Raw genomic sequence first — 18,458 nt, forward strand, 5'->3', positions numbered from 1 at the left:
TCACACGTACCAACACAGACTATCCCCCAATTTAACTGATCCCCAAAGGTTTTTGATTAAATAGCGGAATAGAAAATATGATCCAAAAAAAGTGTATGTATATCACACGTACACAACCACACTAGGCCCCAATTACTATTGTTTGTACCCCTAAAAGGCTAGATGAGGAGTAGGGGGAGTATGGAACAGGCAGCACCCTCAAACCTTCAGAAGTATGAGATGAACCCCAACAACTTGGAAAGGTGGATCTCTCTCACACGTACCGACACAGACTATCCCGCAATTCAATTGATCCTCAAAGGTTTTTATTGAATAGCGGAATAGGAAATATGATCAAAAAAAGTGTATGTATCTCACACGTACACAACCACACTAGGCCCCAATTACTATTGTTTGTACCCCTAAAAGGCTAGATGAGGAGTAGGGGGGGTATGGAACAGGCAGCACCCTCAAACCTTCAGAAGTATGAGATGAACCCCAACAACTTGGAAAGGTGGATCTCTCTCACACGTACCGACACAGACTATCCCCCAATTTAACTGATCCCCAAAGGTTTTTGATTAAATAGCGGAATAGAAAATATGATCCCAAAAAAGTGTATGTATATCACACGTACACAACCACACTGGGCCCCAATTACTATTGTTTGTACCCCTAAAAGGCTAGATGAGGAGTAGGGGGAGTATGGAACAGGCAGCACCCTCAAACCTTCAGAAGTATGAGATGAACCCCAACAACTTGGAAAGGTGGATCTCTCTCACACGTACCAACACAGACTATCCCCCAATTTAACTGATCCCCAAAGGTTTTTGATTAAATAGCGGAATAGAAAATATGATCCAAAAAAAGTGTATGTATATCACACGTACACAACCACACTAGGCCCCAATTACTATTGTTTGTACCCCTAAAAGGCTAGATGAGGAGTAGGGGGAGTATGGAACAGGCAGCACCCTCAAACCTTCAGAAGTATGAGATGAACCCCAACAACTTGGAAAGGTGGATCTCTCTCACACGTACCGACACAGACTATCCCGCAATTCAATTGATCCTCAAAGGTTTTTATTGAATAGCGGAATAGGAAATATGATCAAAAAAAGTGTATGTATCTCGCACGTACACAACCACACTAGGCCCCAATTACTATTGTTTGTACCCCTAAAAGGCTAGATGAGGAGTAGGGGGGGTATGGAACAGGCAGCACCCTCAAACCTTCAGAAGTATGAGATGAACCCCAACAACTTGGAAAGGTGGATCTCTCTCACACGTACCGACACAGACTATCCCCCAATTTAACTGATCCCCAAAGGTTTTTGATTAAATAGCGGAATAGAAAATATGATCCCAAAAAAGTGTATGTATATCACACGTACACAACCACACTGGGCCCCAATTACTATTGTTTGTACCCCTAAAAGGCTAGATGAGGAGTAGGGGGAGTATGGAACAGGCAGCACCCTCAAACCTTCAGAAGTATGAGATGAACCCCAACAACTTGGAAAGGTGGATCTCTCTCACACGTACCAACACAGACTATCCCCCAATTTAACTGATCCCCAAAGGTTTTTGATTAAATAGCGGAATAGAAAATATGATCCAAAAAAAGTGTATGTATATCACACGTACACAACCACACTAGGCCCCAATTACTATTGTTTGTACCCCTAAAAGGCTAGATGAGGAGTAGGGGGAGTATGGAACAGGCAGCACCCTCAAACCTTCAGAAGTATGAGATGAACCCCAACAACTTGGAAAGGTGGATCTCTCTCACACGTACCGACACAGACTATCCCGCAATTCAATTGATCCTCAAAGGTTTTTATTGAATAGCGGAATAGGAAATATGATCAAAAAAAGTGTATGTATCTCGCACGTACACAACCACACTAGGCCCCAATTACTATTGTTTGTACCCCTAAAAGGCTAGATGAGGAGTAGGGGGGGTATGGAACAGGCAGCACCCTCAAACCTTCAGAAGTATGAGATGAACCCCAACAACTTGGAAAGGTGGATCTCTCTCACACGTACCGACACAGACTATCCCCCAATTTAACTGATCCCCAAAGGTTTTTGATTAAATAGCGGAATAGAAAATATGATCCAAAAAAAGTGTATGTATATCACACGTACACAACCACACTGGGCCCCAATTACTATTGTTTGTACCCCTAAAAGGCTAGATGAGGAGTAGGGGGAGTATGGAACAGGCAGCACCCTCAAACCTTCAGAAGTATGAGATGAACCCCAACAACTTGGAAAGGTGGATCTCTCTCACACGTACCGACACAGACTATCCCGCAATTCAATTGATCCTCAAAGGTTTTTATTGAATAGCGGAATAGGAAATATGATCAAAAAAAGTGTATGTATCTCGCACGTACACAACCACACTAGGCCCCAATTACTATTGTTTGTACCCCTAAAAGGCTAGATGAGGAGTAGGGGGGGTATGGAACAGGCAGCACCCTCAAACCTTCAGAAGTATGAGATGAACCCCAACAACTTGGAAAGGTGGATCTCTCTCACACGTACCGACACAGACTATCCCCCAATTTAACTGATCCCCAAAGGGTTTTGATTAAATAGCGGAATAGAAAATATGATCCCAAAAAAGTGTATGTATATCACACGTACACAACCACACTGGGCCCCAATTACTATTGTTTGTACCCCTAAAAGGCTAGATGAGGAGTAGGGGGAGTATGGAACAGGCAGCACCCTCAAACCTTCAGAAGTATGAGATGAACCCCAACAACTTGGAAAGGTGGATCTCTCTCACACGTACCAACACAGACTATCCCCCAATTTAACTGATCCCCAAAGGTTTTTGATTAAATAGCGGAATAGAAAATATGATCCAAAAAAAGTGTATGTATATCACACGTACACAACCACACTAGGCCCCAATTACTATTGTTTGTACCCCTAAAAGGCTAGATGAGGAGTAGGGGGAGTATGGAACAGGCAGCACCCTCAAACCTTCAGAAGTATGAGATGAACCCCAACAACTTGGAAAGGTGGATCTCTCTCACACGTACCGACACAGACTATCCCGCAATTCAATTGATCCTCAAAGGTTTTTATTGAATAGCGGAATAGGAAATATGATCAAAAAAAGTGTATGTATCTCGCACGTACACAACCACACTAGGCCCCAATTACTATTGTTTGTACCCCTAAAAGGCTAGATGAGGAGTAGGGGGGGTATGGAACAGGCAGCACCCTCAAACCTTCAGAAGTATGAGATGAACCCCAACAACTTGGAAAGGTGGATCTCTCTCACACGTACCGACACAGACTATCCCCCAATTTAACTGATCCCCAAAGGTTTTTGATTAAATAGCGGAATAGAAAATATGATCCCAAAAAAGTGTATGTATATCACACGTACACAACCACACTGGGCCCCAATTACTATTGTTTGTACCCCTAAAAGGCTAGATGAGGAGTAGGGGGAGTATGGAACAGGCAGCACCCTCAAACCTTCAGAAGTATGAGATGAACCCCAACAACTTGGAAAGGTGGATCTCTCTCACACGTACCGACACAGACTATCCCCCAATTTAACTGATCCCCAAAGGTTTTTGATTAAATAGCGGAATAGAAAATATGATCCAAAAAAAGTGTATGTATATCACACGTACACAACCACACTGGGCCCCAATTACTATTGTTTGTACCCCTAAAAGGCTAGATGAGTAGTAGTGGGAGTATGGAACAGGCAGCACCCTCAAACCTTCAGAAGTATGAGATGAACCCCAACAACTTGGAAAGGTGGATCTCTCTCACACGTACCGACACAGACTATCCCGCAATTCAATTGATCCTCAAAGGTTTTTATTGAATAGCGGAATAGGAAATATGATCAAAAAAAGTGTATGTATCTCGCACGTACACAACCACACTAGGCCCCAATTACTATTGTTTGTACCCCTAAAAGGCTAGATGAGGAGTAGGGGGGGTATGGAACAGGCAGCACCCTCAAACCTTCAGAAGTATGAGATGAACCCCAACAACTTGGAAAGGTGGATCTCTCTCACACGTACCGACACAGACTATCCCCCAATTTAACTGATCCCCAAAGGGTTTTGATTAAATAGCGGAATAGAAAATATGATCCCAAAAAAGTGTATGTATATCACACGTACACAACCACACTGGGCCCCAATTACTATTGTTTGTACCCCTAAAAGGCTAGATGAGGAGTAGGGGGAGTATGGAACAGGCAGCACCCTCAAACCTTCAGAAGTATGAGATGAACCCCAACAACTTGGAAAGGTGGATCTCTCTCACACGTACCAACACAGACTATCCCCCAATTTAACTGATCCCCAAAGGTTTTTGATTAAATAGCGGAATAGAAAATATGATCCAAAAAAAGTGTATGTATATCACACGTACACAACCACACTAGGCCCCAATTACTATTGTTTGTACCCCTAAAAGGCTAGATGAGGAGTAGGGGGAGTATGGAACAGGCAGCACCCTCAAACCTTCAGAAGTATGAGATGAACCCCAACAACTTGGAAAGGTGGATCTCTCTCACACGTACCGACACAGACTATCCCCCAATTTAACTGATCCCCAAAGGTTTTTGATTAAATAGCGGAATAGAAAATATGATCCCAAAAAAGTGTATGTATATCACACGTACACAACCACACTGGGCCCCAATTACTATTGTTTGTACCCCTAAAAGGCTAGATGAGGAGTAGGGGGAGTATGGAACAGGCAGCACCCTCAAACCTTCAGAAGTATGAGATGAACCCCAACAACTTGGAAAGGTGGATCTCTCTCACACGTACCAACACAGACTATCCCCCAATTTAACTGATCCCCAAAGGTTTTTGATTAAATAGCGGAATAGAAAATATGATCCAAAAAAAGTGTATGTATATCACACGTACACAACCACACTAGGCCCCAATTACTATTGTTTGTACCCCTAAAAGGCTAGGAGTAGGGGGAGTATGGAACAGGCAGCACCCTCAAACCTTCAGAAGTATGAGATGAACCCCAACAACTTGGAAAGGTGGATCTCTCTCACACGTACCAACACAGACTATCCCCCAATTTAACTGATCCCCAAAGGTTTTTGATTAAATAGCGGAATAGAAAATATGATCCCAAAAAAGTGTATGTATATCACACGTACACAACCACACTAGGCCCCAATTACTATTGTTTGTACCCCTAAAAGGCTAGGAGTAGGGGGAGTATGGAACAGGCAGCACCCTCAAACCTTCAGAAGTATGAGATGAACCCCAACAACTTGAAAAGGTGGATCTCTCTCACACGTACCAACACAGACTATCCCCCAATTTAACTGATCCCCAAAGGTTTTTGATTAAATAGCGGAATAGAAAATATGATCCCAAAAAAGTGTATGTATATCACACGTACACAACCACACTAGGCCCCAATTACTATTGTTTGTACCCCTAAAAGGCTAGGAGTAGGGGGAGTATGGAACAGGCAGCACCCTCAAACCTTCAGAAGTATGAGATGAACCCCAACAACTTGGAAAGGTGGATCTCTCTCACACGTACCAACACAGACTATCCCCCAATTTAACTGATCCCCAAAGGTTTTTGATTAAATAGCGGAATAGAAAATATGATCCCAAAAAAGTGTATGTATATCACACGTACACAACCACACTAGGCCCCAATTACTATTGTTTGTACCCCTAAAAGGCTAGGAGTAGGGGGAGTATGGAACAGGCAGCACCCTCAAACCTTCAGAAGTATGAGATGAACCCCAACAACTTGGAAAGGTGGATCTCTCTCACACGTACCAACACAGACTATCCCCCAATTTAACTGATCCCCAAAGGTTTTTGATTAAATAGCGGAATAGAAAATATGATCCCAAAAAAGTGTATGTATATCACACGTACACAACCACACTAGGCCCCAATTACTATTGTTTGTACCCCTAAAAGGCTAGGAGTAGGGGGAGTATGGAACAGGCAGCACCCTCAAACCTTCAGAAGTATGAGATGAACCCCAACAACTTGGAAAGGTGGATCTCTCTCACACGTACCAACACAGACTATCCCCCAATTTAACTGATCCCCAAAGGTTTTTGATTAAATAGCGGAATAGAAAATATGATCCCAAAAAAGTGTATGTATATCACACGTACACAACCACACTAGGCCCCAATTACTATTGTTTGTACCCCTAAAAGGCTAGATGAGGAGTAGGGGGAGTATGGAACAGGCAGCACCCTCAAACCTTCAGAAGTATGAGATTGTGTTCACTGTACCCCACAAAGATTGAGTTCACTGCACCCCACAATGATTGTGTTCACTGCACCCCACAAAGATTGTGTTCACTGCACCTCACAAAGATTGTGTTCACTGTACCCCCCAAAGATTGTGTTCACTGCACCCCACAAAGATTCTGTTCACTGTACCCCACAAAGATTGTGTTCACTGCACCCCAAAAAGATTGTGTTCACTGCACCCCAAAAAGGATGTTGTTCACTGCACCCCAAAAAGGATGTTGTTCACTCCACCCCAAAAAGATTGTGTTCACTGCACCCCACAAAGATTGTGTTCACTGCACCCCAAAAAGATTGTGTTCACTGCACCCCAAAAATGATTTTGTTCACTGCACCCCAAAAAGGATTTTGTTCACTGCACCACAAAAAGGATGTTGTTCACTCCACCCCAAAAAGATTGTGTTCACTGCACCCCACAAAGGATTTTGTTCACTGCACCCCAAAAAGATTGTGTTCACTGCACCCCAAAAAGGATGTTGTTCACTGCACCCCAAAAAGGATTTTGTTCACTGCACCCCAAAAAGATTGTGTTCACTGCACCCCACAAAGGATTTTGTTAACTGCACCCCACAAAGATTGTGTTCACTGCACACCAAAAAGGATTGTGTTCACTGCACCCCAAAAAGATTTTGTTCACTGCACCCCAAAAAGATTGTGTTCACTGCAGCCCAAAAAGATTGTGTTCACTGCAGCCCAAAAAGATTGTGTTCACTGCAGCCCAAAAAGATTGTGTTCACTGCAGCCCAAAAAGATTGTGTTCACTGCAGCTCACACACAGAAAAATGGATGTGGATCACTGACACCTGCCTATCTCCAATCCCACACCACACAGCAATATCGATTGTAGTTTGTAGAACACAGTTTCCCTAAAATTCAGCAGACTCTGTCCCTAACAGGATTGAGAAGAGATCGTAGATCAGGATTGAGTGCAGATTCACCCCACCCCCCACACAGCAATATCGATTGTAGTTTGTAGAAGACACTGACCCTATAATTCAGCAGACTCTATCCCTAAAATGCCTACAACTCGCCCTGCCTAAACACTCCGACCTGTCCCTCAATTCTATCCGGACACAAATGGTTTTTTCCTGCCTATCTTTCCCTAATCAGCAGCCAGCACGTTGATGTGTGCTCTGTCCCTGAATCTAAGCAGCATAATGACGCCGCTGCGGCTGCCTCGAACTTATAAAGACTTGGTCACATGCTTCAGACGGCCAATCACAGCTACTGAGACATTTGCAGGCATGGCTGGGATGGCTTAAGGCACACCAGTTAAACGATTGTTGATTGGCTGTTGAAAGCCCGCCATGAAAAGAGCGCCAAAGCATGCAAAACCCGGAAATAAAACGACCGAACACGGATTTTTACCCGAACATACAGTAAAGTGTCCGTGTCCGTGTTCGGGTACAAAAAATCCAATTATTCGGTACGAACACGAATAATACAGTCCGTGTTCGCTCAACACTATTTACAACCACTTTAACTTATTAATGCTTGGTCAAAGAAAATGGCACTGACAGGAATGTCTGTCATCATTATCATATCAAGAATTGAACAAATTCAAGTGCTCAGCCAAGTGTTATCAGCCCATTTACACTGTTTTTATGAACATTTAACCAAGTCTGCTTGTTTATACCATAATTGTAACATAGTCCTTCCTTTCCTAAACAGAAAACCACAAAACTCGAATTATTGGTCTTATAAAAGATCCTGGCATTTAAAAGCATACACATCTTACAAAATCTATGCACAAGATCCAAACAGTGCTCAGCTGGGAGAATCTCACAGTGTACTGTAAACTGAAAAGTATCAGCATCAACTTGGCAATCGAAAAACATTTACACAGCAGGGCAGTTTAGCCACGGCCATCATCATATCATAGCAGTAAATTCTAAATGTGGGAGATGATTTACTAAAGTGTAATTCTATGTAAACCATTAAAATCTATACTCTAGTTTACAGCTAAATTGAAACCATTTACTTAATTATTCCTACTGTATGCAGTCAGGCTGGATAAAAAACTCTAAGAATTATTTGTGCTTTTTTAATGTGTTAGAAATACTATATCAAGCTGCTAAAGCTATGGGCCACTGCTCTGGCACAGAGCGTAATGGTCCTTATATCTAGTAGTCTGACACACCTCCTGTATATTGCTCCAATCATCACACTTCCTTAGCAGTATTGTTAATTAGAGCACTGTGCAGGGGGTGTATGTCTGACCACTGGAGATCTGAATCACTGCACTGTGTGAGAGCAGTGGTCTGTATCAGCACAAAACAGCTTAACCACTTTAGGACCGCTCACGTTGCTGCTACTGCAGCAAGATGGCAGCCCTTTGTCCAGTGACGTAGACCTACGTTGCTGGATTCCTCCCTGTCTCGGTGGGGCGTGCACGCCCCCAGAGGCTCGCTCCTGCTGTGTTTAGACACAGCAGGAGTCGGGCCGGAGGAGGAGAGGCGGCGATCACTGTCTCTCTTCCCTGATCGCCAGGGAAAGAGTGAGAAAATCCGCCCACTTGTGTAAACAAAGCAGGTGGATCTTCTCAGTGACAGACAGGGAGAGATCACAGGATTCAGCATAGCTGAACCTGCGATCTGTGTCTGTGTCACAGAACCCCCTCTCCCCACACACTTCAGTAAGCATGAGGCACCCATTTAACCCCTTGATCACCAACAGTGTTAACCCCTTCCCTGCCAATGTCATTATTACAGTAACAGTGCACAATTTTAGCACTGATTAATGTAGTAATGTCACTGATACCCCCAAAAGTGTCAAAAATGTCAGTTAGGGGTCTAATCTGTCTGCCACAATTTTCGCAGTCCCGCAAAAAATTGCAGATCGCCGCCATTACTAGTAAAAAAAAACAAAACAATAAAAATGACAAATCTTTCCCGTAGTTAGTAACTTTTGCGCAAACCAATCAAAATACGCTTATTGGGATTTTTTTTACCAAAATATGTAGCAGAAAACAAATTGGCCTAAAATGTTAAAAAATTTTGATTTGTTAATTTTTTTGGAGAATGTTATATATCAGAATGTGAAAAATATTGTTTTTTTTTTTTAAATTGTCGTTCTTTCTTCAAAAATTAGAAATCACACAGGTGATCAAATACCACCAAAAGAAAGCTCTATTTGTGGGAAAAAAGGACACAAATTTCATTTGGGTACAGCGTCGCACGACCGCGCAATTGTCTTTTAAAGTAACGCAGTGCCGAATCGCAAAATATGGCCTTGTCAGGAAGGGGGGTAAAATCTTCCGGTCTTAAAGTGGTTAAAAATACGGTCATTGAGAATTTTTTTGTCAAAGACATGTAGCTAAATACATTTTGGCCTAAATATATGTCAAAAATTTAATAAATTGGATATTTTTTAACTGTCAAAGTAGAAAATGTCTTTTTTTATTAATACCGCAAAAAATGAAAAGCACAGAGGTGATCAAATACCACCAAAAGAAAGCTCTGTTTGTGGGAAAAAAAGGACGTAAATCTAGTTTGGGTATAGCATTGCATGCCCGCGCAATTGTCAGTTAAAGTCACGCAGTGCCAAGCTGAAAAAAGTGGCCTGGTCATTAAGCAGGAAAATCCTCCAGTCTTAAAGTGGTAAATATAGTAGTAAAACATTTAACTCAGAAAAAAAAAATGTTCTTTACTTCTACTAAACATGGCTGCATAACAATCATAAAATACATGCCTTTAGTTGAGCTTTAAAGCCCATGGAACGTATGGTAATAGGGAAAATAAAGACATTAAATTGATTAGTTGATGGCAGTTAAAAAGAATCATTTTGAAATGGAATGCAAAGAGCTAGTGCTTCTCTTTAAAAAAACAAAACAAAAAAAAATAAAACCCTGTGCTAGACTGGTAATAAAAAAAGTACAGTCTATAACAATTATAATGGTTTTGGATAGATCAATTTGTAATTTAATATCTCTGACACTGACTGCTCCTGACACTTTATCAGAGGGTGTGTTTTGTTTAATGAATATGCAATACGACCATTACAGTATGCCTGACATGAAAAACATTTTTTTGAGGATTTTAGAACAGCATGTTGATGGTTGTGACATAAATGAAACAAAAAAAAAAAAAAATCATGACAAATTGTCTTTATTTTCAGCTAGAGATCATATGTATGTTGTGATAGCATTGACAAAGGCATCACAGAGAGTCTTACAGTTAGTTCATATGCAAACACGACATTTTTCTGAATTTGTTGCTTTTAATTATTCCGCCTTGTGGGATCAAGCTTACTTTTGTTCTATCTTAAGCTTATGTTTACTGCATAAATAACATATAATAAAGATGATGGTAATTATTATTATTATTATTATTATTACTGAGTACCTTTTATCATTATGATGTCAATTCCTGCAAATTTCTAAATTTTTTACATATATATGTGAATGTGATTAGATTTATGCAAATCCACATTTGGTGAGATTGAAAACGTTTGAAAAACTTTGCGGTTATTAATGTACTAAGTTGTGTGCAGTAGGTAAAACTTTCACTGAGAGCAAAGATTTCTTATGTTGGCTTATCTTGCAATTTCTTTTTCTAGCAGCAGTTCCTGATTGGTGGATTCTAATGCATAATTATTAGGGGGATAACCTACGCAATTCTGAATATGAAATATGACTGAGATATTATTAAACAGAAGCCAAGTTGGGTCTCTCTTTGGTGTGCAGAGTGTAAAGAGACAGCCCTTATGCACAAGCATAAATGCAGTGTAGAAGATTCAGCCATGGGAGTCTGACTCTAGGTGCGCTACAAAATGTTCTAACAAAATAAAAAGACAGTTGCTGTTGTTTATAATTCAAGTGTCTAGCTGACATTAACATTTAATGCTTATAATTTAATTCTATGCTCGAAAAAAAATGATTTCCTGTCTTATAAAGAATAACAAGTAAGGTGAATTGTGGCTAAGCAGTACCCTGAAAAATCTACTTTTTGCCTCCAATTCTTTATAAAAAGTTGAAGTGTACTAACTGATGTTGTCTTGGAATATCTGTTCTTGTAGTCCCATAGCTGGGTAGCTGCCATTTGTATATCTGTATCTTCTCCATCTTCTCTATTGCCTATGATAAATTTGCCCTGATAATCGTCATTTCATCGTAGTGGAATGTATAAGTCAAATGCATGAGACAAACCATTTAACAGTGGCAGGGGTGTATAAAACGATTAGCCTCTATTTATCAATGTAAAACCTTTATTCCAAAAGGAAAAATAAAGTTTGCTGTAACTGATTATAAAATATGTTCTGGAATTTGGCTTCAATTTGTTACTGCATTTAAATTTGCAAATGCATTTAACACGACCCTCCCCCCAGACTGACAATGCTTCTGTGCCTCCTGTTCTCATTCTTCCAGAATAGTGTCTGACTAATTCTTGTTTTTTGGGTTTAAGTTTTAGGAAGTCATAGCACCAACATTAAATATCATATATGCATTTTATATTGATATTGTAAAAACATAGTCTTTAAATTATATAATTTTTCTTTTCAGTACTGAGCCAGTTAGTATTTGTGAAGAAATCTCTGTAGAGCCTGACATTTACCAACTCATGAAAAGAAACGCATACTCATTGAGAAAAGTATATTCTCAGAAGTCATGCTTTTTTACTTTTAAAGTGGATGTAAACACTCACATATACCCAGTGAAGTGAACAGCCTCAGATGATACACAGAGATGAAACCAATCCTCCTACATAAGTTGTATTTGAATATCTGCTGTCTTCAGCAGATAAGCTGTCTTCAGCTTTCTACACTGTTTAGAAAATGAACATCATGTTAGATTTTTTTCTTTCTGTTCCAGCACTGTGTGTAAAGTCTTGGCATACACTGTGTGATAGCTGATTGGAGGAAAGGCACACCTGCCACCCCCCCCCCCCCCACCTTCCTCCACATAGGCAGAGGAATAGATAAGCTGTGAATAGATAAGCTCTCTGCTAATCTGTCTCTATGCACCCACCCCGGCACAAATTTTCAGCTGCTTTTATCTCCTGTGTCAGAGAATTTGTCAGAAGTTATCATGCTGATAACAGGGGAACAGAGCAGCAGAAAGACACGGGACTTAGGGCTTTGGGGAGAGATAAGTAAACACTACACATATATGTATCCAGGTCATATTTCAGTAATGGGGTATACTTAAATTTTTGGCAGTATCACAGCTTTGAATATGCAAAGGGATCATTAAAACCTAGTCTGTTAGTGTTCCCTAAGAACTAAGTTTGAAAATGTTAATAATAGTTATCATTTTTGCAATTGTTATAGCTTTTGTTGTATCTGTTAATGCTTGCCAGGGCTGTAAATGTAGATTTAAAGCCCCAAAGTGCAGATTGTCTGTAAAAGTATCAGATGGCCTTAGGTTCAAAAGCAAGAGCCATAGGACTGGAAGAAGTAAATGGTAACACTGTTAAGGAAACATTGTACTATGGTATCCGGTATGACGCTTAAGAACATAAGGTTGATTTATTAAAACTGTAGAGTGGTAAGTCTGGTACAGCTGTGCATGGTAGACAATCAGCTTCTAAATTCAGCTTGTTCAATTAAAGTGATTGTAAAGTCTCATGTTTTTTTTTTTAAATATCAAACATGTTATTCCTACCACCTCTGTGCAGTGGTTTTGCATAGGGCAGCCTGGATCCTCCTCTTTTCGGGTCCATCTTTGCTGCTCCTGGCCCCTCCCTCCTGTTGAGTGCCCCCACAGCAAGCAGCTTTCTATGGGGGCACCTGAGCCAAGCTGCAGCTCTGTGTATTTAGGAGCTGCTGTTTGGCCCCACCCCCTCTCTCTCCTGATTGGCTAATTGACCTTGATTGACAGCAGCGGGAGCCAATGGTGCTGCTGCTGTGTCTCAACCAACCAGGAGGGAGCGTTCTGGATGACCAAGAGACTCATGGTCATCCCTGGATAGAAATGGGGCTCAGGTAAGTATTAAGGGGTGCTGGGGCGGCTGCTACACACAGAAAGCTTTTCATCTTAATGGATAGAATGCATTAAAATGAAAAAAAAAACCTTCTGCCTTTACAACTCCCTTTAAGCTTTGACAAGAAAATTTGGAAGCTCATTGGTTTCTATGCAGAGCTGCCCTTTATTTTGCACTCCCTAGTTTTAGTAAATCAACCCCACAGTACTGGTAATCAATAGACTAAGATCAGCACACTATTTCAGTTGGCCAACTCTCAGTGCCTTCATAAAATTAAATTTTTTTAAAGTTTGTTCATTTTAAGATCTGTAGTTTATCCTAAAAAAAAGTCCTGCTTTATTTAATAAGAAAACGTGCAGCGACCCACAGCAAGCAATAAATTACTTTTAAAATGTGAAATTTCAGGTACATCATTAAAACTTTTTGCACAGCTTATGTATTACATAATTCTCACTTTACAGCCCTAGTGCCTGAATTTGTTTTTCACTTTCCATCTATAAAGGGATTTTTGAAATGTAAAATATATTAAAAAAAATGTCTCCCTTTACTGAAAATCTTTATTTTCAAGAATAGAATATTTAGCTAGTAATCATTTCACATTATTAGATGATACCGTTTCACATTAAATTAGAAAACTTGATAAAATCTTTGTTTAAGATGACAAGATTACTTTCTTAATTATGTGCCGTCGAAAGCATAATTGATGAATTCAAATATTATTAACAATGGTAAAGGCAACAATTGTTCCTCAGATGGGCTTTGAGTTAGTGAATAGCTGGTGTCTAGAAGACTTGATGTGAAGGAGGTGATAACCCAGCTTGACAAGAGGATGTACAGATTGTGCAGTGTATGATGTTCTTTTCCCCTACCCATTGCATTTATTACTTTTGTGCTGTCAGCTCTGATTTGTGTCTTGCAGGACATGTGGGATCAATAGGTATTTCTATGAGATCCTTTAGAGTCTGGGGTGGTAATTGGTATTGCAATACAAGCAAGTGCTGGCTAAAGCTTTGTGAATTACATTGTACAGAAAATGCACATTTAATGACGGTGTTGATTTATGACCATATTTCTCAGTGAATTGAACTGTTCTTTTCTATTTAATAGTTTTGGAATGTCACTGCTTTGAAAGAACTTTCTGCCTATCATAGTTATCTGATTTGCATTTCACAAAATGAAATATAGGCATAAAATAAATACAAACATGGTAAACAAAAATATATTCGGTGGTCTGTTTTATCCTTGAGTGTTATTTTAATTCTTTTTATCATGCTAAAATATTTTTGGACTTGTAAACTTGGACAAGGCCATGATCTCTAGTTTATGTTGCATATTATGAATTTCTAATACAGAATAGTTCCAAATAGGAATTGAACTTTTACTTGTGTCACTTGCATAATCATACTTTTTTATATTTTAGGTTTTTAAAGTGATGTTTTATAGCAGTTTTTTTTACTTTCACTTTGCTTAAAAGTCATGTGTAGGTCTGTTTGAAAAGGTTGGGGGAGGGGGCAATGGCCAGGATTAACCATTGTTCTGACTCATTCACCCGTGTGCAAATTTCAGCTTCAGGATTAAATTACCCTAAGCAACTGTTTTTTTCCAGCAAAGTAGTTAAGCGTATCGTGGTAAATATGTGAAAAGAAGTTTAAAGAGCTTCACCTGCTGGCTGCATGTAAAAATACAAAATAATCATACCGGTTATACATTAGCTTGCCATTATTTATGATGCTTATACGCCAGTACCAGACTAGAACAGTGCAGCTGTAGCATACAATGCAAACCATTATTCAATATTTATAATATATGAATTTAATATTTCAAAGTCTTGTAAATCCAACAAAGCTTTCTATAAACTCAACTACAAAGCATATTAATAAAGTAAAAAACAAAGGTTGTAGTGCATTATTATTTAATTGAAGCAAGAGTCTGAGCACCCCTTAGGAATTTACAGCAACCCACAAGTACTCTCAAATTTAACAAATTTCAAAGTTGACAAATTTCAGAATGCTAGACCTGTGTCTGAAATATACTAATCTTTTTTCCATTGTAGATTATCTATTGATTGTCTATGGATTGCACGCTCATCCTTAATAGTAACCTATTACACAGTTAGTGCTAGGTAAAGTTGTATGAAATCAATTGCTTTGTTATTGTTTAACTTTATTTTAAAAATGCTTTTGTGAAAAAAAAGTGTCTATCTTGCAATTGGTACCAGCACATACCAAATACAGGTTTGTATTTCCCTAGCTAAAGGGCCACAACTGCGTAAAGACTCCTCGTTTTCAAGCTGTAGAAAAGAAAGAAAGAAAAGAAAAAAAGGAAAAATCTAAATAAAACAAACTCAGTGCTGTTGAGAATAATAAGACCAGCTTATTAACAATGTTCATATGAAAGAACATCTGGGTAGCAGTGACCATAACATGATTTCATTTAATGTTAGCTGTAAGCAAAAAACGCATACAGGAAATACAAAAACACTTAACTTTAAGAGAGCAAATTTTCCAAGAATGAGGGCTGCTCTCCAGGATTTAGACTCGGAGGGAATATTGGCATCGATGAGCACAGAACAGAAATGGGAATTTTTCAAAAAGACTTTATGCAAACTCACTGCAAAGTATATTCCCATGGGTAATATGTTTAAAAGGCTAAAAATAAAACCTATGTGGCTCACGGCAAAAGTTAAAAAAGCTATAGATAAAAAGAAAAGAGCTTTTAAAAAATTTAAAAATGAGGGAACACTATCATTGTTTAATTGTTACAAAAAATATAACAGAATATGTAAAAAGGAAATCAGGGACGCAAAAATTCAAAATGAACGACAGATTGCAAAAGATAGTAGGACAAACCCCAAAAAATTCTTCAAATATATTAACAGTAAAAATGTTAGGTCTGAGCATGTAGGAGTGGGTGACTGGGGACAAAGAGAAGGCAAATTTATTAAATACTTTCTTCAGCTCTGTATATACAAATGAGCATGGGGGAGCTCATGACCATAATGAGGACAGTATTGACACAGCCCCAAATGATCCACAATGGCTCAAAAGTAATATGGTTCAGAAATATTTAGACAGAATAAGGGTGGATAAAGCGCCTGGACCAGATGGCATCCACCCAAACATCCTAAAAGAATTGAGCGCTATCATTTCTAAGCCTTTGTTTCTAATTTTTAGGGACTCGTTAAAGACTGAAATAGTACCACTGGATTGGCGTAGGGCCAATGTGGTACCTATATTTAAAAAGTGTTTAATGTTTATGCTCAAATCCAAGACATATACTGTACATAGAATCAATATGCTAAACACTTTATCTTCTCCATGATTTTGCTTTGATCCTGGTACCATTCACACTTATATGTTCACAGTGATATATGTGCCCTCTTTTAAACCTTATATCCTCAGATACATGTAAAAGAAAAAAACAAATCTAATGCTCTCCATTTCAATAGTTATTAAAAAAACTGACAGAAATACATATTCATAAGCAGAATGGACAAACAGCGCCTAATAAATTAGATGCACAGAGCTCTGCTGTAAAAAAAAACCCTGGTGGGTAGTTTCAGAACAGCCGTCAAAAGTATAATGACGTAATTTGGGATGGACTTCACCTAACACATTGATTTCCTTGGCTGAGCTTCAACAGAGAAAGGAGATTCTTCCAGTGTCAGGGAACATACTCTTTAGTTCCCAGTTGTTGCAATAAAAAAACACAATTCTATGGAGAAGGAAGCTCTTATGAAAACAGGACAGCATTACTATTTACATACACATGCACATTCCATTAACTCTATTATTTGAAAAAAAAAAACATAAAAAATCCCAATCCCAAAATACTAATAAATAAAAGCCATTACAGTATATGACCACAGTGCATCACAGATGAGTGGATCGCTCTCATGCCTAAACAGAAACAGTGAAAAATTCCTCTAGACATGTGTGCAAATAATGGAATCCATAAATGTGGTGATAAATATATATAAATAAATATAGAACCATAGTTAAAACAACCATCCCTTATAAGAATGAAATTCAGAAAGTGAGGGGAAAGGATAAGGCTAAACTGTAAGAAGGCAAGAAAGAAGAAACCTTAAATGAATCTCCCTTTTCTGTAGCTATAACACTAGATTATAATTTGCAATATATAAAAGCAGAAAAACTTATCAGGAGTCATTGGTCAGTCCTAAAAAGGGATAAAGACTTAGGACCCATCCTCCCAGAATACCCTAAATATATTTACAGGAAAGCCTCCACATTAAGGGATAGGTCACTCAAAAATGTTATTGACCCCCAAGAAAGTCTACATTTACTTTTTTCAATCAGACAGTTTTTTTTTTCTTGTGGTGGGTGTTTGTAAAGAAACGAAAGGTAATTTAGGAAGAAGTGATTTCACAGCCTCTGTCACAGGAAGGCAGTACCAAATTAGGATATTATTTCATGCACGTCTGAGGGTTTCATGTACATGTTTAAGTGCGGTTTTTAGTATGTGGGGTAAACCTCTAGAGCTTTGGGGGTGAGAATGAGGGAACACATTTATGATACAAAGAAGGGATAGGAAAAGCATAGTATGTCCAATCATTTTAGGGTCCATCATAAGTGTGATACGAGAGGTTTGAGATTTTGGGAAATTGAATAAGTCCAGAAACATTAAAGAGGGAATAATTTTATTAGACTTTTAAGTAAAAAAGAATCATGGTGCATCTAAAAGACGTAAGCTCTAACCTTGGGGGGGACTTATCATAGAGTTTGACCTCAATTGTTTTGTTAGTAAGGCTTAAAGGAGTTGTAAAGTCTGAAGGTTTTTTAATGCATTCTATGCATTAAGATAAAAAACCTTCTGTATGTAGCAGCCCCTCTCAGGCCCCCTAATACTTACCTGAGGTCCCTCTCGGTCCAGCAATGTCCATGAGTGTCTCAGCCATCCGAGATTCTCCCTCCTGATTGGCTGAGACACAGAAGCAGCACCATTGGCTGTTGCTGCTGTCAATCAAAGTCAGCTAGCCAATTAGGAGAGAAAGGGGGTAGGGGCTTCATGTCTGAATGGACTCAGGGAGCTGTTACTCGGCTCGGGTGCCCCCATAGCAGGCTGCTTGCTGTGCGGGCACTCAACAGGAGGGTGGGGCCAGGAGAGCAGTGGAGGGACCCAAAAAGAGGAGGATCAGGGCTGCTCTGTGCAAATCCACTGTAACAGAGCAGGTAAGTATAACATGTTTCTTATTTTTATAGGAAAAAAAAAGGAGACTTTACAATCACT

This window comes from Pelophylax lessonae (genome assembly GCF_965119305.1).
Source record: "Pelophylax lessonae genome assembly, chromosome: 5".
Lineage (NCBI taxonomy): Eukaryota > Metazoa > Chordata > Amphibia > Anura > Ranidae > Pelophylax > Pelophylax lessonae.